Here is a 24705-nt window from a genome sequence, read left to right as displayed (position 1 = left end):
CTAAATCAGTAAGGCATTTTTTTTTAGTTTGTATATTTAAGCCAGGCGTTTGTATGTCTTGGCTTATCTAGGGCCAACTGGCTGCTGAAATAGAGAATTTGCAATGTCTTAGACTCTCACTACTCAAAGTATAGTCCTCTCACCAGCAATATTGGCATCACCTGGGAGCTTGTTAGAACTGCAGTATGTCTGACTCCACCCCAGAATTATTGAATCAGAATCTACATTTTATACCAAAAAAACAACTCAATTAAAAAAATGGGCAGAAGAGGTGAATAGACTGTTTTCCAAAGAAGACATACAGATGGACAACAGGCACATGGAAAGATGCTCAACATCACTAATCATAGAGAAATGCAAATCAAAACCACAAGGAGATATCACCTCACACCTGTCAGAATGACTATCATCAAAAGACTACAAATAACAAATGTTGACAAGGATGTGGAGAAAATGGAACCCTCCTGTGCTGTTGGTGGGAATGTAAATTGGTATAGCCACTGTGGAAAACAGTATGGAGGTTCCTCAAAAAACCAAAACTTGGGGACTTCACTGGTGGCACAGTGGTTGAGAATCTACCTGCCAATGAAGGAGACACTGGTTTGGATCCCTGGTCTGGGAGGATCCCACATGCTGTGGAGCAACTAAGCCTGTGAGCCACAACTACTGAGCCTGCGTGTCACAGCTACTGAAGCCCATGTACCTAGAGCCTATGCTCCACAACAAGAGAAGCCACTGCAAGGAGAAGCCCACGCACCACAATGAAGAGCAGCCCCCTGCTCTCCTCAACTAGAGAAAACCCACGTGCAGCACCAAAGACCCAACACAGCCAAAAAATAAATAAAACTTTAAAAAAAATTGAATTGACATATGATCCAGCAATCCCACTCCTGGGCATATATCTCAAGAAAGCAAAAACACTAATTTGAAAAGATACATGAACCCCAACGTTCACTGCAGCATTATTTACAGTAGCCAAGATATGGAAGCAACCTAAATGTCCACCAACAGATGAATGAGTAAAGAAGATGTGGTACATATACAATGGAATATTACTCAGCCATAAAAAGGAATGAAAATTTTGCCATTTGCAACATGGATGGATCTACAGGGTACTATGCTTAGTGGAATAAGTCAGACAGAGAAAGACAAATAGTGTATGTTATCAGTTATATGTGGAATCTAAAAAATAAAACAAATGAATGAATATAACAAAACAGAAGCAGACTCACAGATATAGGGAACAAACTAGTGGTTACCAGTGGGGAGAGGGAAGTGGGGAGGGGCAAGATAGGGGTAGAGGATTAAAAGGTACAAACAACTATGTATAAAATAAATAAGTCACAAGGATATAGTATACAGCACAGGGAATATAGTCAATATTTTATAACTTTATATGGAGTAAAATCTTTAAAATTTTTGAATCACTATGTTGTATACCTGAAACTAATATAATGTTATAAATCAACCATACCTCAATTTTTTAAAAAAAGAATCTACATTTCAACAAGATCTCCAGTTGACTTATATGGTAATTAAAGTTTGAGAAGTTTGTCTTAGAATCTAAGGCTTAGAAAATTATCAGAAAAAAGACAAAGAACCATGTCATTATTGTTATTTGTGTGAAAGTAAGGAGAAATGAAACAGCTTTCAACAGAATCATTTCAAAATAGCTTTTGGTTTTGAAACAGTGACATAGCGAGAGTTTACCGTATATGCAGTTTCATAAAATCATCCACCCATATTTATGGATGTAGCTGCTGTCTGTGGTCTCCCTGCCCGATGAATACCAAACTACTTCAGCATTCATTACTTCCACCCCAGGTGTCTTTCTTTCTTTTTAATGTCTGAAATCACCGACTCCTCTGAGAATTTAAAGGCATAAGCACCCACAGTCTCTCAAAGCCTCATCTCTTTGTAAACTTAGAATTTCCCCCAGAAGTGTTCTTAAAATATCCTGATCTTGATTTATTCAACCTTTTCAGTGACTGAAGTTGTGTTCCTTATGGATTTTTTTCTGCACTATTGCATCCTGAGAGCCTGTGAGTGAGAAGGGGCTGCTGTTGCCATGCGCTCAGCAATGATGCCTCCACCTCAGCACTGTCGCCACTTTCTCCTTCACCCACCACCTCTGGGCATTTTGTATATTTCTCCCCTCCGCCTACAGCCCCTCCCTGACGTTCCAAAGGGTATAGCTGTGACAATCCCCCAAACCTGATGCCCTGAAGGGAGGGTCCTCCCTGCACCACGCCAGCTTATCAGATCTCACGTACCCTGCTAGGCTCCATTGTGCAAGCTCTACATGTTATTCTTTGTCTGGTGACATTTGTTAAGTGAACCATATAGCTACCAGCCCCCTACTCCACTTAAGGCCTTCTCCAGTTCTGTCTCTCCATATTAAAATGGGTGAAGCATACTAGAAGTAGGCCTAATGCCAAGAGTTCAAAACTGACTGACAACAATGCAAACCTGATCATTCCTGTTATAGGGAAAAGCACACCCCCCTTTTAAAATACCACAAGCCTTTTGTTTTCTGTGGTCCTGGAAATCTGGAGGTTTGAATGGTGAGTATAACAGGAACATCCTAGGCGCCATAACAGCCCCATAAATATCTCCTCAGCAGAGCTGTGCATCTCCCGCTGGACTCCGAGAGCTTTCTTTGAAGTCACAGGGCAGAAGTTGTGCACGTGGAAGAGGTATGCAACTTATTATTATCATTATTCGCCATTGCTTTAGAAGCTTTTAAGTAATACTAGATTTATCACATTTTTCTTACAGCAAATTTTAGTTTCATCTAGTGTTTCTTCTGAAGCTTGAACCAATAAACTGGTTTGTCTTTGTAATTGATCTGCCACAGTAGTTCCCATATTCTTCTGCCAAGAAGTCCTTTTGGAATCCTATTAAATGGGTAACATGACATTTATGGTTTCAGAAATTAGAACACCTGGAAGGAGGCCCAGAATTTACCCGGTCTCTTGGGGGATCCTCTAGTACAAAGCAGACTGGACCTTGTTGGATGGATCTAACTTGGAGCCGGCCTTTTGCTACTGTCTTCTGAGGCCCACCCTCACCTGAAGCAGCCCCGTTAGGCTGCATTTGCCCAGCATTGGACAAAGTGCGTGGTAAATAGCTCATATTCTTGATTTGATTTTGCTGAGGGGCTGACATAAAGTTAGTGTGCGTGTAAATAGCTCGGACCACATTGTAGGGGAGAAGGACACTTACACACCAGCTGAAAACCTCCACTCCTGTGTAGGTTTATACCCTTGCACTCTATCTGTATGTGACAAAGCCATCATTTCCTTCTTCACTCACACACACACACACACACACACCTTGTTTTCTTTATCATTACAAAAATAAATCATGCTCACTGTTACAAAACTTAATAAAAATAAATAAGCATTTTCCTACGACCAAATAAACACCGTTAAGTTTTAACCACACTATTGTTCCAATAGTTCTCTGTATGTGTGTGCATATATGTACACACTCTTCTGTACTTTTTGGTCTACAATGTGTCTTGCATTTCTGCGCACATCTACCCACTCTATCCCTGAAGAACCCATTGAAATGGTGAAAAGGTTATTTTAAAAATTTAAGCCATTACAGCAATGAAAAACAAGAAAACAAGACCAAGAGTCTTCAATTAGCCAGAAAGTTTGAAGGATTCTAATCAATAGAAAAGAAAAGGCAAATGGTAAGTGGAGGAGTTACAGTAGAGGCAATAAAAGCCCAGACTCCAGGGACAAAAGCTGACTTTTGCAGGGCAGTCCCTCAGGTGATTCTATCTCCAAATTGACAGGTTAGTCTGGGATGTTAAAGAACTGCATTTGGGACAGCTGGGATGCATGGGGCTTGCTCTCTCTCCCTCTCTAAATAGAACGGCTAATGAGACTGCTTTTGCCTTCCAGAGGACTAGGGAATATGTCTGGAAGGGCTACTGGTGAACGACTTGGGGGCTAAAACCAACACGATGTTGGAGATAAATCTGTACCCGCATAACAGCTCAGTAAAAGAGGCAGAGCCACCAAGGAGTAGATAACGCTGAAGACCTTCACCCTGGAGAAAAGCCCACCTGCCCTTTGGCAATTGTCAAGGAACCGCAGCCCAATAGCAGACTCGCACTCGCCTCATGGAGCTCTAGACAGCTATGGAGCAGTGTCTCCAAAGTTCTCAGGGGAAACTATTTTGAACCTACTTTTCTACACTCAGCCAAATTTCAAGTGTGAAGGCTAAAGAGAGGCACTTGCAGGTATGTAAGAATTCAGTACATTTAGTAATCACACAGCCAGGAGGAAAAAAGTTACTTCTGAAGCAACTCAGCAAAATCTAAAAATAAGCCAAGAAAGAAGAAAACATGAGATATAAGAAGCCACAGCTACCTGATATGATCCAAGATGATTTATAGATGTGAAAAAGAAAATTAAAGGCAATCCTTTAGACAAGGGTGTGTAGAAGATTCCTGTTTGAGTGACAAAAATGTTCGAAACTGAGGATTACATTTTATTCTCTAGAGAGATTTGTATTCGTGTACTCATTTTACAAATGTTTCACATTGGTGTTTTTATATCTTTATTGGAATATAATTGCTTTACAATGTTGTGTTAGTTTCTGCTGTACAACAAAGTGTATCAGCTATATGTATACATATATCCCCATATCCCTTCCCTCTTGAGCCTCCCTCCCACCCTCCCTATCCCACCCCTTTGTGATAAGATCATCATAAAGCATCCAGCTGATCTCCCTGTGCTATGCAGCAGCTTCCCACTAGCCATCCATTTTACATTTGGTGGTGTATATATGTCAGTGCTACTCTCTCACTTCATCCCGGCTTCCCCTTCCTGCTCTGTGTCCTCAAGTCCATTCTCTATGTCTGTGTCTTTATTCCTGCCCTGCAACTAGGTTCATCAGTACCATTTTTTTAGATTCCAAATATATGCATTAGCATATGGTATTTCTTTTTCTCTTTCTTACTTCACTCCGTATGGCAGACTCTAGGTCCATCCACCTCACTACAAATAACTCAGTTTCGTTCCTTTTTATGGCTGAGTAATATTCCATTGTATATATGTGCCACATCTTTATCCATTCATCTGTTGATGGACACTTAGGTTGCTTCCATGTCCTCGCTATTGTAAATAGTGCTGCAGTGAACATTGTGGTACATGACTCTTTTTGAATTATGGTTTTCTCAGGGTATATGTCCAGTAATGGGATTGCTGTGTCGTATGGTAGTACTATTTTTAGTTTTTTAAGGAACCTCCATACTGTTCTCCATAGTGGCTGTATCAATTTACATTCCCACCAACAGTGCAAGAGGGTTCCCTTTTCTCCACACCCTCTCCAGCATTTATTGTTTCTAGAGTTTTTGATGATGGCCATTCTGACCGGTGTGAGGTGATACCTCATTGTAGTTTTGATTTGCATTTCTCTAATGATTAGTGATGTTGAGCATCCTTTCATGTGTTTGTTGGCAATCTGTGTATCTTCTTTGGAGAAATGTCTATGTAGGTCTTCTGCTCATTTTTGGATTCGGTTGATTGTTTTTCTGATATTGAGCTGCATGAGCTGCTTGTATATTTTGGAGATTAATCCTTTGTCAGTTGTTTTGTTTGACAATACTTTCTTCCATTCTGAGGGTTGTCTTTTCATCTTGTTTATGATTTCCTTTGCTATGCAAAAGCTTTTAAGTTTCATGAGGTTCCATTTGTTTATTTTTGTTTTTATTTCCATTACTCTAGGAGGTGGGTCAAAAAGGATCTTGCTGTGGTTTATGTCATAGAGTGTTCCGCCTATGTTTTCCTCTAAGAGTTTTATAGTGTCTGGCCTTACACGTAGGTCTTTAATGCATTCTGAGTTTATTTTTTCACATTGGTTTTTAATTATTATAATCAACCTTTAGACAAAGGATAGAAGACTAAGTTATGGTTTAAGAATCTTGTAATCACTATAAATACTAATGCAATTTTAAAATAGGAGTTAAACAGAAGGAGAGATGAGAAGACATTCAAGTTCCAAATTCCTCACACTTTGTACCTAGAGGCCAGTGTATAATGCCTGAATTTGATAAAAATAAGAAATATAAGAATAATTATATATTTTAAAATTACAGTGATAACTGTTAGAAGCAGAAACAGACATTGTTAGCAGGATGGAAGGACACCGGGGATTAAGGAAAGGGAGATTTTACTTTTTATTTTAAATATGCCTATACAGTGTCATATTTTTAAAAACCATGTGGGGCTTCCCTGGTGGCACAGTGGTTAAGAATCTGCCTAAAGCCACAGGTGGGAAGGAGGTCAGCCAGGGAGGATGTCTAACATTAAAAGAGGAACCTGGGGACTTCCCTGGTGGCACAGTGGTTAAGAATCTACCTGCCAATGCAGGAGCCACGGGTTCGAGCCCTGGTCTGGGAAGATCCCACATGCCACGGAACAATTAAGCCCGTGCGCCACAACTACTGAGCCTGTGCTCTAGGGCCCGTGAGCCACAGCTACTGAAGCCCTCGCGCCTAGAGCCCGTGCTCCCCAACAAGACAAGCCAACACAATGAGAAGCCCGCGCACTGCAACAGAGTAGCCCCTGCTCTCAGCAACTAGAGAAAACCCGCGTGCAACAGCAAAGACCCAATGCAGCCAAAAATTAAATAAATGTTTTTTAAAATAAAAATAAATAAAAAACCATGTGCATGCATTACCTTTATGGTTATATATCTTGAAATCTTTCCAGGTGTAACCCAAATGTTACCAGTCTGTGGATATAACTGAGATCACATTTATATTTATGCTCAAATTGTAATGGTCCTAAGTCTCCATTTGCCCGTTTGGGAAGTTAGCTCCTACTTAGTATCTCCCTATTATTTCTGGGAACTTCCAAAAGGATACCTCTCACATGACCAGAGTAAAATCTTTCAGCTCCATTCATCACAATCCCTTTATTGTGTGCTTTCTCTCCTGTTCTTGGCACTTGATATATCCTGGACATATTCTTAATGACAGTGTTTTCCTGATCTTCACAAAATCTCAGGTATTTGTTGTCTCCCATTCCAAACCTTCAAATCAAAATCAAACTTCCAACTTAGAGGAGACATAGAGGTAGAGGAACAGGCTAAACAACTTCATGAGGAAACAGCCAAACACAACCAGTAAGTCCAACAGTTTGCAGGACCACTGGCTTAGTCTCTGTAATCAGTCTGTATTGTAGCTCTGCTGCATTCAGATTGAGGCTTAAGGGACACAGCCAGATGCTAGAGGGGTACTGGGGATACCTCCTGTAAAGAACGTTTGCAGGGCTTCCCTGGTGGCGCAGTGGTTGAGAGTCCGCCTGCCGATGCAGGGGACACGGGTTCGTGCCCCAGTCTGGGAGGATCCCGCGTGCCGCGGAGCGGCTGGGCCCGTGAGCCATGGCCGCTGAGCCTGCGCGTCCAGAGCCTGTGCTCCGCAACGGGACAGGCCACAACAGTGAGAGGCCCGCGTACCGCGCAAAAAAAAGAAAAAAAAAAAAAAAAGAAAAGAAAAAGAACATTTGGAGTCACTGGGAAATTTGAATTAGATCTAGTTATTTTATGAGAGGAAAACTGAAAACACCCTAACATGGAAAAGCAGAGATTATTGACTAAAACAGCAAGTACACTGTGATCTCATTTAACAAACACACACACATACACACACTCACATACATATACAGAAAGAGATCTTGAAGAATATACACTGAAAATTAACAGTGGTTGTCTCTGGTTGGTAGGAATATGTTTTAGTATTTGTTAAGTGAAATATAGTTGATTTACAATATTGTGTTACTTTCAAGTGTACAGTGATTACTTTCAAGTGCAAAGTGATTCAGTTATATATATATATATTTCAGATTATTTTCATTATAGGTTATTATTAGATATCGAATATAGTTCCCTGTGCTATACAGTAAATCGTTGTTGCTTACCTATTTGGGGTATAGTATTTTAATTTTTTAAATGTATGTTTGTTTTCATTTTCTAATTTGCTACCATATGTACCGCTTTTGTATTGTAATAATGAGACTTGATTTTAGAAACTCTAGTCTCTATTTCCTTTGCCTAGATCTTGGATCCCTTCCTTTTCTATCAACATCTAACCCTTGAACAACAGAATGGCTCCTCCCCTCCATCGATATTTTCCCTTCTCTCCACTAACAATTTACTCTTGGAAATACAGAAGCGGTATAGATAAGTAACCTGGGTAATTAAGGCTGGTGAGTCACACCACTGGGAGTCCCGAAATTCACCCCGGTCTGGGTAGACTCAGATGTGCACACCTTGTGTTTTTAATTTGTCAACCTCACCATGGGAGATGAACAAATATCTGAGGGTCAAGACACAGCACATTCATCCCTCGGATTATAACAATGCACCCAAGTTAAGATGGACTTTAACATCTCTGTGGTATTGCTGACAAACAGCTGATCGAAACCTTAAGGCTTCCTCTTTAGGAGAAAGTAACACTAGTTCTGAATGGCATGTGAGACTTAGCAAGAGGTCCTTCTCATCTCACAGTGTGAGCTGCATGTATGCACCCACACTCGACTCTGACCCCGAAGCATTTCCAACACCGGGGATCTTAAGGGTATGCTTTTCTGAAACAGCTCTTTCCCAGGTATTCACGAAAGACAGAAAGAACAATGGTGTATTTATAACGCTTTGAAACCAATGAGAGTTCCACATGGGGATAAAAAGGGGGGAAGTCACAGAATTAATCAGAAACCTTTTACATTATGCACACAAATGTTTGGTCCTCTGGGAATATGTGTAAATGAACTCCCATAGCTGAAAGCAGCAACACATAATAAATCCTGGAAGATGTGTGCTGTATGGTGGGGAGGCTGGGAGGGACAGAAAGGGTAAAAATGATGAAAGAATTTTAAGAAAATTTAGGTCTAAGTGAAAATAGGCATTCCATATGAGAAAAATAATAGTAAGAGAAAAACACTTAATAGACAGGTTTTCCGAATCCTCACATTTAAAGAACTCCTACCGCATAGCCCTCCTCTGCAAAGGTAATGTACAATTCCAAAGAATTAAGACCGAGTTGAAATACAGGTAACCACGGGATTCTTTTATAGCATCCCTTGTCTTACCATGATTCAGGTATATCCTGATTCAGGGTATTGCAGCTAGAACCAAAAAAGATTTTTGATAGAACAGCTAAGCAATAGCATGGAGAGCATGATCTCCAACATCTCCAAATTTTCCTCCATTCTCAACATGAGTAGTTAAATCTAGGGAACTTACAGGATAAAAATGTCTCTCAATTTAAACCTTCCTTTTCCCACATCTTTCTCTCAAGATAATCTCACAGCATTGGAGCTTAGAGGATGCTTATGGATCATTTATTTAAGCCTCAGATTTTATAGATGATCCAGAGAGGGAAAATGGCTTCCCAAAGTAACTGGTAACAAAACCCAGACCTGTATCCAGATCTCTTAAATCCCAAGTCCAGAGCTATTTACAATGAACCCCGCACACTTCATGATCACTTACAGATAGGACGTGTTACACTGTGCTTAATTTAGTCCTCTTTTCAGTAAAGCAATGCAAAGCAAAACAAAAATGAACAAAAAAATCCCAAGAACCTCCCCCCCAAACCCTTCCCTTAAGAACAGCCCTAAGACTCTGCCACAATTGTCTGTAACCAACAAATACTTAAACCTGAGAATATCCTTAGATTTACGTACAGATTCCTTTTATTTTAGCCTGTCAGAATTAATCATGTCTTATACCCTCCCACATAAACATTTAGCATATTGCTTGTCTCTTCAAGATAATCACTGCATTCTGTATTATCCTAAAGGTTTGCACTCACCATTGCATTATTTCTAATTAGTTGTTTGCATGACTATTCTTTCCATGTGTTGTAAGACCTCAAATAACAGGCATCTCTCAAATTCATCTCTTTGCCCTCCTACACCCTGCACATAGGAGAAAGAGTGTACGAATTAGATCAATGAGTAAACTGGCACAGTCACATCTTTTGGGTGGCTCTTCTTTCCCTTTCAAGAAGACAATCTATTGTAGTCATCAAGACATTATGTTATACACAACTCTAATTTAGAACCTTAAGTTTTTGCCACTAAATACTTCTAAAATAGGTGAGATTTAGTAGAGATCTTGCTACTCCTGGCATTAAAAAATAGAGGATGTAATTACTTGTCAACTGCAAGTCTTTCCTATCTTGTGGATTGTAAAATGTTTTGTTTTTTTTTTTTTTTTTGCGGTATGCGGGCCTCTCACTGTTGTGGCCTCTCCTGTTGCAGAGCACAGGCTCCGGACGTGCAAGCCCAGCGGCCATGGCTCGCGGGCCCAGCCGCTCCACGGCATGTGGGATCTTCCGGGACTGGGGCACGATCCCGTGTTCCCTACATCGGTAGGCGGACACTCAACCACTGCGCCACCAGGGAAGCCTTGTAAAATGTTTTTTAAACCACCTGAATTTAACTTTTACTCTGCCTGGCTTCTAGCAAAGAGTAGGAGTTCAAAATGATGAGGTAACACATTAGCTTTTTTTTATAGCCAATAAGTAATCAAGCCATGATCCCAATCAGGTTGTCTGTTACCACTTCATCTTTCCTTAGGTTCCTCAGGTTCTGTGCTTATAGCATTGGGCCTAGGAGTCTACGCAGTGGTGTGCTGGTCAATGTTAACAACTGGCTGTCTGTGGCGGAAAGGCCCTGTTTAGAGCAACTGCTGGTTTCTGCGGTGTCAATATTCCACTATAACAAATTTAAAGCTACCAATGTGATGTCACTGAACACAGAATTGGAGAGAGATAAATAGTAGCACGCCATTACATTAATATAAGTTATTTTTATGGTATTTCTACCATATGCGCATAGGAGACACAGATAACTGCCCAAACAGTAATAACAGTAAAATGTAGAAATATGATTAGGAAGTAATGAATTTTAAATATTTATTACCTTGTTTTAAAACAATTTACTTAATTTTAAATTTATATAATTTGGTGCTAAATAATGGCTGAGTTTAACAACTGCCTCATTAGATTCCTAAAAATGTAATAACTGTCTCTCCTAAGCCTATAGCACACAATTAGCACATAATTAGGTCTACGCCCAAAGCCAAAATCTGTCGTGTGTGAACTTGGATAAACTATTTGATCTTTCTTGCCTCTGTTTCTTCACTTGTAAAATGGGACTAATAATACCTACTTTGTAGGGGTTTTGTGAGGATTAAATACATAAGGTGCTCAGAATTGTGCCTGGCATAAGGTAAGCACTGCATAAGTGCTATCTATTACTGCTATTATTCTTATCAGTAATAAGCCAAAGGTACAGCTTTTAGGATTCAGAAGACTAAGGGCAGTTCAGCTGTCTTAAGACCACTGACACTCTGTGATGATGGCCCAGACAGAAAAACAGAGACAAAATGTGATGAGCCTGGATATTACTTCACCACATCTAACACTTTCTGGCCAGAATTACATATTACGGAATTGTATCTTCTCAAGGGAGCTGGATCACCAAGAAGTCTGAGTAACTGGAACCAACTGAAATAAAATATGAACTCTACTGTGCAAAAGTATCTTTTAACAACAATACATTTTTAAATAAAAATAAAATAATGGCTAAAAACCAAATTGCACTCCTTTGGTTGAATTATTAGTTCACCACATAACACCTATGTGACCTCAAACAAGTTACTTAGCTTTCCTGCATCTGAGTTTCCTCACCTGTAGAATGAGGGTCATAATAGCCTGTCCCTCATGGCTTTGTTTTGAGGATTTAATAATAAGTGTTATGTGCTTAGTACAATGCCTGGCACAGAGGACACCCTAATCATATTCGCTTTTATTACAATTATCACCTGTGTCTTCTCACTGAGATAGTTACACGGCATTTAAGCAATTGTTCTGATAACTAATTCTGTGCATTGGGGGAGACAGGAAGGAGAGAACAACAAAATATTTCACTCTCGGCAAAGTGAGCTAATGATGTCTTTTCCTGCTCTCCCTCAATTCTAATGTTAATCCTCAAACATTTTAAGTTGCTCCATAAAAAGCAAATGTTACTGCTTTAGGGGGCAGACAGTGGAGGAGCTGATGTCTGACACATTTCTTGACCCTGGTAGGATGGAGAAATTAAGTGAGCATTCTAAAGTCTGGGATTTGGCATCCCTTGACAAATGAGGAACATTCCTCATCACCTCTCCTCTGACTTCATGAGCGTTAAGTACTAGCAAGCCTCCAAGATATGCTGATCAACTGCAACATATCTAGTTTAAGGGAGATGCTATTTGCTAAAACTCTGAATAAAGACCAGTAGAGAGAAAGCAGCAACATATAGCTGATGAGTAAAAAAATCAGCATTTGGGGTTTGATAAGAGCTAGAAGTTCATTCCACCCAAACTGAACTTCCTTTCCAAACAAGTGAGTGCTGGTTGAAATTAAAAATCTGAATCATGCATCTGTACTTACATTGATGATCCTAATTAACAGCCAAATTAGTTGACTTCATTTGTCACCCAACTTTACACTTTGGCCCTTGAGTCTCAGGTGTGTCCTTTGGAGCCACATGGAATAATTCATTTATTTGTTCCTACAACAAAATTTCTTTGGCTGCCCTCTAGAGCAAGGGATTGGAGTTATCAAGTGAACAAGACAGGCATGGTCCCTATTCATGGAGTATCTACCAGGAAAGGTCTGTCAAGCTCATAGAGGATGGCTCGCTCCATCAATTTCTGGATTACCAACTGAGAAAACCCTGACTGCATTCCTTTGACAGAATAAGTTCAACATCTTTTCTGTATGAGGGTCTTTCTGGTATTTGAGGACAGCTATGCCGTCCTTCCTGAGTCTTCTGGTCTCTATCAACAATCCCAGTTCCACAAGCCATTGGTAGACTTGGCTTACGGTCTTTCTCCATTCCAGTGGCATCCCCTACACATACACTCCCATCGTCAACCTCCCTCTTAAATGTGTGGAGCCCAGAACTGAGATATGTTCCAACCTCACTGGAGCTGAATGATCACCCTTATGCTGGATACTCTACTTCTTTAGCACAAACCAAGAACATTAACATTCTAGGCTCATGTCAAGCTTGCAACTAACAATTAATATAGGCCTTGAGTTTAACTATGCTGCCATCCATGACCATCCCTTCATACATTCATGCAGTTATTTTATATCTGAACCTAGAATTTTATACTTACCTTACATTTATTAGTCTTAGTTATGGTCAATTATTCCTATCTACATAAGGTATTTTTGTATACTGATTGTGTCTCCTTTCAAATTTCTTATCCTTTATAAGTGTCATGATTTTCCACAAATATGACAGCAGGCCAACAGGCCTGAAGATCAGCTTTGGTGCCTTCTTGCATTCCCATAGCATTTTATGTCTAACTCCACTACAACATTATATTATTGCCCATTATATTTTGACATGTCTCTTTCCTCACTTAACTGTGAGCTCCCAAGGGACAGTGTCTTCTCTGTATTTCCAGTACTGAGTCCAGCTCCTGACATATAGATCCAGCTCCTGACATATAGAATATGCTTAAAAGAAAAACTCTTGGTTTTGAAGGATGAATGAGTGAATGATACATTCAACCAATTATATCACCAAGGTCACATTTCTCTAACTTAGCCCCAGGGCTGCCATAAAGAATTTTGTCAAGTGCCTTATGGAAATACAAATCTATAGCCATACCAATTCTGCTACCTTCCATTTTGGATAAAAGTCACTGTGTTTCTCTGAGCCTCAGATTCCCCATGTGTAGATTATCAAAGCTTATCAAGATTAATAAATATTATGTGTAAAATATTATGTGTAAAAGTGCTTTACAAAACTGCAAAATGTGCAAATGTCAGATGTAAGCATTCCCTCATTCTAGCAGCCTTATCAAAAAAGGAAATTATGTTTATTGACCTTGCAAGGGCTTGTGGCTTCCATTTAGGGGCAGGAAGTGAGGCCTCTTAAAAGACTGGCAGGGAAAGGTTCAAAGGATGAAGCCTGGAGTCAAATTCACCACAGCCCTCTGGTTCCCTGTGGAGGAGGGCTCTGAGAGAAAGCTGATGCCTCTTGTCCAAAGCCTTCCCTCTTGGCAGGTCTTAGGGGTTGTCCAGATTCCATGTTGAAGGGTCCAGAGAAGGTCTCCTGCAGATCTTTGCGTGGGCCTGTGAAAAATCTTTAGTAAGCTATCAAAGTTTACACCATGTGAATGGGGGAATGGCCCTTTGCCCTAGCAAGGAAGGAAGGGAGAAAAGCTGGGAGATGAGCAGGGATGTGCTCCTGCTTTGCTGAGTGGATACTAGCACGTGCAGGTTTTTCTCTGTTACAACAGGATATCGTGAGGAAACAGCTGTGTGCCACTGTTTTGGGGTATCTCTTTTTCTGTCTGGGCATTTCACTGCCTTTGATATTATTGTCTTACCTAAGCTATAAAAAAGACCACATCGTGTTGGGTGAATCATCCAAATAAGGGGTAGGTCCTCAGCCACCTGGGTTCTGGAATTTGGAAGCTAGGCTTCAGCTTGGCTGGAGAATCCACTTGTCTTGTGGCCTCCCTCTCCTTGACTTACAAAGAGGAAAATTGTATTTGAGGACACTTGAAGATGGAAAAAAGAAATTGCGTTTGCCAGGAGAAAAGAGCCAGCCCTATGGAAAATCCCAAACTGAGAGCAGTACTTTATCAGCCAAATGGTCCAGCTATGAGGCCTTGTCTTTCTTCTTTGTCATTGTACCCCTGGCACCTAGCACAGTGCCTGGCATATAGCAGCTGTTCAATAAATATGTGTTGAATATATGTGTGCCATTCTACATTAATGAGAATAGGTACCTGTGGCCCCTTGGCCAGAGCTTTAAAAGGGCAGCAACACCTCCTCAGGCCAATGTTAAGATGGCAAGATCATTACAGCAAGAACATGACCCAGAGCAGTTCACCAGAGAGAACTCGGACAGGAGGATTCAGCTCCTGGATTCCGCCTTGAGATTCTCCCTTCACAGCCATCCTTGGTTAATTTTAATAAGGTGAGCTTACAGTAGCTAATTGCTAATGTGTAAAGAGAAATGACCACTGCTCTGCTGTATTTCTGCTCAAGTGACCAGCGCTCACGAACAGAGAAGCCCACGTTTTTAAAATGAGGCAAGGACGCAGCCAGAGAAAGGAACTCAGGAGTAGTGTGCCCCTGAAAGGCGAGGCGTGGCGAGGCGAGGCGGGGAGGGGCGGGGCGGGGTGTAGGGAGGGGGGACTGTAATTGACGTCAGAAACGTAACTCTGAAAAATGTTCTTTCTGTATTTCTCAACGTTCTGTTCCCAACTTCTGACTTAATCTCTTTTTTAAAACGTTACTTTCAAAAATTTCTAACCGAGTTTGTAGAAAGGGAAGGGAAAGGCTTTCTTCCCGTGGTGGTGCAGGAGAGGCTGGGTACGTCTCCGGGGAGGGTGTGGAAGTGACCGCAGACAGGCTGGCTCTGCTCAAGTCCGCTGAGCAGAGCTGGATCCCTTCCAGATGGCTGGACCCCACTGCAACCTGGAGCCTGCCTTGCGGGGCCACAAACACCCCCAACCTCCAGTCATCTCCTCCTACTTCTTCTCGCTGGAGTCTTGAGGACCTGGCTCTCATGCACGTGAGGAGGGTCCTGTATCCCGTAGTAGCTGATACAAGGCCGTCGCATCCCGGGAGGGCTGCAGGCTTCTGTGCCTTCCCCAGGCAGGGGCATAGGAGCCGGGGCGCCTGCGTGGGAGTGTTCAGATCATGCCCGGGAGCTAGGACCTTCCTTTCACCGCTTGCGGAGGACATCCACCGACGGCTTAGTAATTGTTTCCGCAGGCGTTTCTGGAGGCATTTCGGGCCGTTATTGGGGGAAATCTCGCGGACTGGGAGCCGGGGACACTCGCGCTACCGCCAGCAGCAGCGGCGCGGGCCACCAGGGGAGCCGCACTTCCTGCGACGTTTCCTCGGGAGGTGGCGCCACAGCCCGTCGCTGCGCCGCAGCAGCAAGCCTTTCCCCAGCGGAACTCTTGGCAGCGCAAACACCAGCTGGAGCGAGTCGGTGGCCCCAGCCTGAGCCGCGGTCGGACCCCAGCAGCGCGGCTTCTCTGGCTCTCTGAGCTTTGGTGCGTGGCGATCGGAACCCCACCCCGCGGCTCTCCAAGGCACAGAGGGCGCGCAGGGGCGCGGGACCTGGGAGCCCTCGACTTGGGCCAGCTCCGCCGTGATGACCCAGGAGCCATTTGTTAGGCCACGGCTGCTCTTGGTGCCTTAGTGGGAGCGCCCAGGGGAGGACCTCGGCTGGTGACGAGGAATCAATTCCCCCACGACATCCCTCTGCCGTGGGGAGCCCCAAGTCCGCTCGCGGTGGCCACCGAACAACATAAAGAAAACCTTTTCTTTGGAGATTCGGATTGGGCAGTTCTTAAGTCCTAAAATGTCTACGAAGTTTCCCGCTTGCGGCGCACTCAGCCGTCTGGCCCGGCCGCGACAGCGGTGCTCGAAAAGCAGAGTAGGGTTCGCGGCGCGTTGCACAGGAAGGAAAGTCGCGTGTGGCCGCGATCTCTCCGCGGCCAAGCTATGGGTTCCAGCAGGAGCTCGAGCCCTCTTAGCCTCGCAAATCTGGCTCAGGGCCCGGGTCCGGGATCCGTAGAGGACTCGCAGCCCGCGCGGTCGCATTGGGCTGGAGGTCCCCCGCCGCTGCGCCTGCGGGACGCCGAGCCTAAAGAGGAGCGGATTCAGCGCGCTGGAGAGAGTTTCCGGAGAGCCGGGAGAGGGCGATATTCACCAATCCCTTCCCCCCAGATCAACCGTGCAAAATGGGGATGGCTCGGGGTGGAGGATCTGCACGTGTCGGTAACGAAAGTCAGGGGCCGAGGGCCTTCCCACCCGGGGGCCTGCTAGACACAGGTCCGGGAATGCGACAAGTGCGTGCGGCCACTTTTTTCCAGGTTTCGTATTGCCTCTCCTTCTCCTGTCACCATTCTGACAAAACTCCTGCCACTCTCTCCCAGGGTCACAACCCTCACCCTCGTCTAAAGGAGTATAGCTGTCTGAAGAGCGCATTACAGCAGAGGCTTCGTTTTTCTCAACTTTTCGTTACAGCTCTCTTCATCCAAATCGCAGGCCATTATTCTCGGCTTCATTTCCACATAATAGTTGACAGCAGACAAGGAAGCACTGGTGTAGGTGAACTTGAACCTGAACCTGAGAGGTGACGCTGTTAATTAGACATTTGGAGTTCTTGGTTCGACCCTCAGGAGCGTTTCTGGGAATGTGTTTGGGGACCGTCCCGCAAGCAAGAGTCCCGGTTCAATCCTTTCCCTCCTTTGGCACAGTTCACGGTAGGATGAAATGTGAGGTCTCCTAAATCGTTAAGATTCTCTGGTCTGCTAGAGGAGTCTTAAGTCACTGGTTACTTTGTCTTTGAGAACGATTATCCATCCCTAATCACCTATTTAATGTCTGCTCTCTGGGGTATGCAGATATCCATAGCCTAGCATTCAAAGACATGTTTCTGGAGTAAACTATTGTCAGACACCCCCCCACACACACACCACTGTCATTTATTTTATCAAGTCTAGTTTAAAATCTAATTTTTAGAAGTCTTATTATATATTCTTGCAAGTTTAGTCCCATACATCATTTAATCATGAATAAATAATTTCCATGTAGTCCTTGAATTGCCAACTGATGGGGGAGAACAGACTTGAGGACTTTTCAACCTTTGATAAAAGGAGGACATTACATCTGGGGTGAAAAGGGGCTGGGGAGCTGAGCCAATGGGGCAGCCGGCCTTTACGGTGTGCAAAAGCATTCAGACACATGGAGACCCTTTCACAATAAAACTTTATTGATGATCGTTTGAAAGTTATGGCAACTCCAAGGTTATAAAACTTGTCATAAAATACCAAGCAGTCATTAGTTTACCTGACCTCATTTCAATATAAACTGCCACAAAACATTTTATTTTGTTCCTTCCTATATGTGGGGAAAAGAAGTTGAGGCAAGATACAGTGGCGCATTACTGAGGACCCAAGATCTCCAGTTTGACACTCTCTGACCTTCATCCGTGCAAATAGAGCAGTGAAATTCACATTCTGTTCTTTCCTGTAAATATTATTGTAGAAAAGATGATAATAGCAATGTTTTTGTTCAATCATCCATTTTTAGCACATATCCAGGTTCAAGTTAGAATGGAGTATTGTTCCTCTTTGGAAGATCTTGTGAGATACCTTTAACAGTTGTTAAAGTGTATTTGCTCCCTAACCTATGCACAAGAAGCCTAAGAAGGGCAGCCCTTATGGAAAACAATATGGAGGTCCTCGAAAAAATTAAAAATAGAACTACCATACCTTCCAGCTATTCTATGTCTGGCTATTTTTCCCCAAAAAACCCAAAAACACTATTTGAAAAGATATATGGGCCACTGTGTTCATTGCAGCATTACTCACAACAGCCAACAGCCATATGGAAGCAACATAAATGTCCATTGATAGATTAAACAAGATGTGAGATATACATATCTCTCATCTTGTTTATCTAAAATATTCCATTATATATATGTATATATATAATGGCATATTACTCAGCCATAAAAAAGAAGGAAATCTTGCCATTTGCAACAACATGGACAGACCTAGAGGGTATTATGCTAAGTCAGACAGAGAAAGACAAATACTGTATGCTTTGACTCATATGTGGAACCAAAAAAAAAAAAAAAACCCAAATGAACAAACAAAACACAGAAACAGACTCTTTGATACAGAAACAAATTGGTGGTTGCCAGAGGGTGGCCGGCCGGGGGGTGGGGGGGATAGGCAAAACTGGTGAAGGAGATTAAGATGTGCAAAATTCCAGTCATAAAATCAATGTCACAGGGATGTAATGTACAGCATGGGGAACACAGTCAATAAAATTGTAATAACTTTCTATGGTGACAGAAGGTAACTTTACTTATCATGGTGATGAACTGGTAATGTACAAAATATTGAATCACTATGTTGTATACCTAAAACTAATATAACATTGTAAGTTAGTTAAAATTCAATTAAAAAAAACAATTTGTGTCTTCCCCCAGATAGTTTCACACTGAGGGCACAGATCAGGCTGCTGTTGCTGTTTTACAAATAGCATTCTAGAGACACAAGGAGGAGTAGCTGAAGAAGAGGAGGGAAGAGGAGGATGGGGGGGTGGGGCGGGGGAGGGAAGAGAAGCAGCAAAGAACCACACTTTATTTGGCATGTGACCTGAGGAGTGCATTGTGTGAAATAATCAATTTGTATTTAGAGTTATTGAGAGGCCAGATGAATAATTAATCCTCCACCACAAAATCATGAGCTTAAAAAAACGAAGCTGCCTTAATTGAGATCAGCACTGAGAATTGTGCTGCAGAAAAGAACCCAGACTGGTGTTGCAAGAAAGCTCCTGGAGATAACTAGCCCGAGCTCTGTCATCATTGTTTCTGGTACAACTGTATATGTGAACTTATAACCACTGATCAGAGAAAGAACCAGCCACAAAACTGATAATTCTGAATAGCTTCTCATCTGCCCAAACTCCACTTTGGATTGACGGAAGCCCATATTCTCCTAATGCTGGATAACTAAGGTCAATCTACCAGCTTTTAGGGCGAAGAGATTTGTGAGCAAGTACAGATGGCAAAGGTTGGCCTTGTGTTAGCTGTGTGCTAATTTTCCCCAAACATGTAAAAGTCTGGATATACTTTTCACGGATTGTTTAAAATATAAGCTTCAAGATAGATCCAGGCATACATGCATTTATGGTGGTTTAGGAATCTAATATGTAAAACGCTAACTGCTTTATGACCTCACTGAAACTCATCTTGGTAATGTTATGCTTAGTTTCCTGGTGTGCCTTAAAATATTTCAGGGATTTCATGGAATTTTAACTAGAAAAGAACATTTTAAAAATCAAAATCTTATGTAAAATGCTGCTTTCTTCTAGAGAGTGTATCGGGGTGTGTGTGTGTGTGTGTGTGTGTGTGTGTGTGTTTGAGAGAGAGAAAAGTAGTATATCAGAGAAAGGGAGATTGAGCTCAGGGAAAGAGAAGTACAGGATACACTACTAATTAAAGGGCAAACTCTCCTGGTGTCCATAGCTTTCCTTAGTTGGTGAGTACGAGTTCCAGTAATTTGAGTTACCATTTCATACTCCCAGGCACAGTGATGCCACGCACCAAAACAAAGATTCTGTTTCCCCACTTTAGCACTGAGTTCCAGGAAGGATAGGAGAAAATGGGCCGTGGATCTACAAAGCGGCCGATAGGCTAAACGCAATGTCTTTATTGGACTTTAGAAGCAAATAAGAGATCTAAATTCAGATCTTTGAGGTTAGGACATTTTCAAAAAGCTCATGCGGTTATAAGAGACAACTTATTCGGAGATAAGTTGGCAAATTGTTCTTATAATTGAGCTCATTAAATTTATTTGTTGAGATACACACACATACACAAATGTATTATCAATATGTGTTGTAGCAACAACAATAGCAATGACTTTAATCAATAATGTTTGTATCTCTCTGCTATTGTATTAATCCCATTATTCATTTTGCTTTTCCTAGATACCTTAAAAGGGTGATATAAAGGAGAAAAGTATCTATTTTAATCAGCTATAAAAATATTTCACTCTTACTCTATCTTCCTTCTCAAAATAACTATTCTTCACCCAAGAAAAGGTCATTTAGACTTTCTATAGTGATGTTCACTATCATCACATTCACACAAATGATCTCCACTCAGCTCTGTTTAAGCATATTTACCAGGGAGGCTTGGTTACCAAGGAAGCATCCATTTGGATTCACCTTTCTCAGCTCTCTCTTATACCATATTCTGGGAAAGGCATGGGAATTACCCAAGTGGATTTTTAAGTAGTTTTCACGTCAAAAAAATGTAAAAAGACAGCACATCATGCACACACTTCTTTTGCTTATATTCTCCTCTGTTTAGAGATGTGCAGGTCATTAGAAAACGTTCCCAAGACGCTATGTGCTCCTTCAAATTTCACCCACACTTGTTTTCCTAGGTGATCTGGTTTATTAAGGCTTAGTTACATAATGAGAAATATGTCTTCAATGGTGTGGGGGGTTTATAAATATATTTGTTTGAAGTTTTTTGGACAGCTGGGTGATAGGATTGTACAGACTGCATAGCTTTGCCCTCATCACTTCTGTTGACACAAGAAACTTTCCTTGATGAGGAAAAAAAATGCAGCTTTTATGTAGCATCATCCAAATTTATGTTATTCATTCCTCTAACATAATTCAATATACACCTCACCCCAAGGGTATATTTTCCCCAATGAGACGAATTTGCTGTAATAGGAATAATAATGCCTCCAAGTACCTAATACCTTTATCCAAAAAAACCCTCATGTGACTTAGCAGTTGCATGATGAAACACATAGATCATGTGCACGTGTGGCCAGAAGCTGTGGTTCATCTTACACAGAACTGTACGAAGTTAACCCTCTAGTTTCTGTTTGCCTTTTTTTGGTCCTCTTTGACATAGGGAGCCCTTGAGAAAGAGAAAGTCTTTTTTGTTTCACGGCTAAAATACAAAAAAGTCTGATTCCAAAGGAAAACTCATGCACACTTTTTGTTCACCCTTCACTGAAAGAGGACAATTTGGAGGAGACTCTGGAAGTCATAATTCATACATAACTTAGCAATGTCTGAAATTCCAGCACAGAACTTATATAACACATCTTTCTACCGTATATTCTCTTGGGGAAAAATGTAGATGGATACACACATTTAGTTCTAAAATAAAAATTGAGGAAATGGTAAGGAAGATACAACGTACTCACATCAGTTCCCATTTGAGGACTTCATTTTATGTCAGAGTTGGAGAAATGCAGGCTGGTTTTGAATGATAAAACTCTCTGGATTTAGTATCTGGGAGATCGGAGAGGTATGTAAACATTTAAAGCCTGTCTCTCTCTTGTTTTGAGTTGGCTTTTTGTTACCTACAAGTTGATTTGCTTTCTTTAATCTTTAAACCCATTTACCAATACATACAGTGCAGTACTTCCACCTACCAAGTAACCACTGAAATCTACTGGCGTGAAACATTAAAACTGCAAAAGGAAAATCTACCCCAGTCAAGTACAGCACTCTCCCTTTAAACACAGCAGTGGCAGTGCCTGGTTGACCTCGCTGGGGAGGCTTGTAAGAGTACCCTGTATTATACAGCCTGCGCAGCAAGGGTGATTTAATCTAACTAAAAGAATTTTAACTTTTCTATTTCCTGACTTTCAGGGGTTTAAATTTTTAGCCTTATACTGTCACTTTTGAAGGTTTTTTACATTGAGTAATGGGATCATTATTTCTCCCCCCACTGAAAGGGATGTATCCAAGAACAGAACCATGCGGCTGGGCAGAATGCAATCCCAAAGGGAACTGTACAGGAATCGCTCAGGCAATAAAAACTGCTAAGGGAATTTGTGCTGTCAGCTCACCAGAAAGTCAGATTCACACCTCTGGTCCTGCAAGAAGGTGCTAGGGGGCTTTTTAAAGGTCCCCTCTTGCCGTGACCTTGGCTTTCTATCCTTCTAAGAAGTGGCTCCCAGGCCAGCCACTGTCATAGGCTCCCATCTTGATCCTGCAGAAAATGGAACCAGCCTGTTCTCCCAATCCTCTACGCCCTGGGAGTACATCAAGAATGGCAGCTGTACTGTTGTAACCTCCACGTTATACACAAGACCCTGGTCCAGCATTTCTGGTGCTAATCTCTGGTTGGTGCAATCCTCTCCCCTGCCCCCCAACCCCTACAGACATTAAACCTAGACTCTGGATGTGATTTAGCAACAAAACCAAAATTGTAATGCCTTTATATGTAAAAACAGAAATAACACAAAATCATAGGAAGTGCGATAAAATACAACGGGTTGGTATTGTCTAAAAACCCTTTTTTATTTTCCTAAATTCTCCCCTCAAGAAGTTTCTTTCTCCTTTGTTTTTCCTATGCCCATCCTTACTAATTATAATGATTTTTGTTAAAAGCTCTACCAAAAAAATTGATTTTTTATTAAGTGCACTAGCAAAATAAATCTACATAATTAAGATATGCACTTAAACATCTTTGCACACATTTTAAAATGTGTGAGTAGCTTTTAAATGTGCAAATTCCTTACAGCATTAAAAAAACCTTAAATTTTTTTCACATTTGCACAAAGGATATACGTGTACAATAGCATTTACTTGGCTTTTCCTGAAAAAAGAATTGGACTAATTTATATGAATTTTAAAACGTTTCATTTGAATGAAAAAGAAAGTCGGCCATATAAAGGCAGTGATTTTTTCCCCCCTCCTTGTCTTCTTAGAAAAAAAAATTGAAATTCGTTTACTCTGCAAAGATGTACCATGTTTTATCTCTCTTGGCTTAGAAAAGAGAGGCTTTTGAGAGGTTAGGTTTATTTCTTTCTTACATTTCTTTTCCTTAGTCTCTATGTGCTCACTGAAAACCACATTGTTACGTCCCTCCTCGATTTCCCCAGAACTATTTTCCAGTCGTGTCTGCGAAGTGGTTACCCTCTGTGTTCCCACTGGCTCGGCACAAAACTTGTCTCAAATGCCACTGCGGAGAAGGTGGGAGGCCAGCTCTTTCTCTGGCCGCGGGGAGGGTAGAGTTTTTAGACTGACGGGACGCTATGCTGGCAGACGGAGGAAGAGAGAGCCGAGGAGTCTACCTGAGCCGATTATCCAGTGGGGAGGACGGGCACAGCCAGGAAGATTTGTGGCGTAGGACCTTCGCGACCCACGCTGAAGATTCCTGGAATACCGGCTCTTGCTGCAAGAATAGAGTCAGGCTCCTTCTGGCCTGCAGAGCTCTGGTGACCCTAGCAAAGACAGATCCTGGTGTGGATTGCAGTTTCTTTCCAAAACCTGAAAGCACCAGCTTGGGATTTCAAAGTCCAGGTCCTTGACTGGGAGGCGTCCGCCTAGCACACCGCCCCCCAACCTCCTTTCCGCCGTGCCCAATCCCCACTCAGTGGACAAAGACGGAGCGAATTCTGTGTGGGCCACGGCTAGAGAGCATTCCCCCAAGCTAGTAAAAATGACCCCTGCCCATAACAACCTGGCAGCTTTCTCTTCTGGTTACCACCTCTCCCAGGGTGCGCTGAAATCCCTTTATCACTATGGTTTTTTAAATGAAATTATTGATTTCTCCGCTGTACCTAAGATGATGAAAACAGTTGAGTCGGACTTCAAGATGCACTCCAGAGTAAGGGAAACCTAATTGTAACCCAGACTCCGGCGAGAAAGCCAGTCTAGCTACCACCTGTATTTCCGACGCACTTAGGCCCAACTAGCTGCGATCATTACGAGTTCTAATTTTATTGCATCTCGGCTCCTCCCGGTTTGTCCCCACTATAGTGGTCTTAAAAAGAAACACCCACAGGCACACACCAGAATGAATTCCCAAGAAAGGCAAACGTGGATTTCTCTGCCTGTAGACTGATTTGAAAGCGCACGGGGAGCCAGATGGGCATGTCCTGGCAGCAGGGGAACAAATCTCAGCGAAGAGCAGCTTCCCATTCTTCCTGGTCCTCGCGGTGCCCCTCTCCCTGCGGTTCCGCCGCGGCGTTCCAGGGGGACGCTGCGGATCCCCACGGTCGCTGCAGCTCCTGCTTCCATACCCTGGGGTAGCCTGGGCCGGTGGGGGGGGGGGGGTGGAGAACAGTGCACGCAGCGGAGCCTGA

This window comes from Phocoena phocoena, chromosome 2 (genome assembly GCF_963924675.1).
Source record: "Phocoena phocoena chromosome 2, mPhoPho1.1, whole genome shotgun sequence".
Taxonomy (NCBI): Eukaryota; Metazoa; Chordata; class Mammalia; order Artiodactyla; family Phocoenidae; genus Phocoena; species Phocoena phocoena.
The sequence above is the reverse complement of the archived record's forward strand: the minus strand, read 5'-3'. Positions refer to the sequence as shown.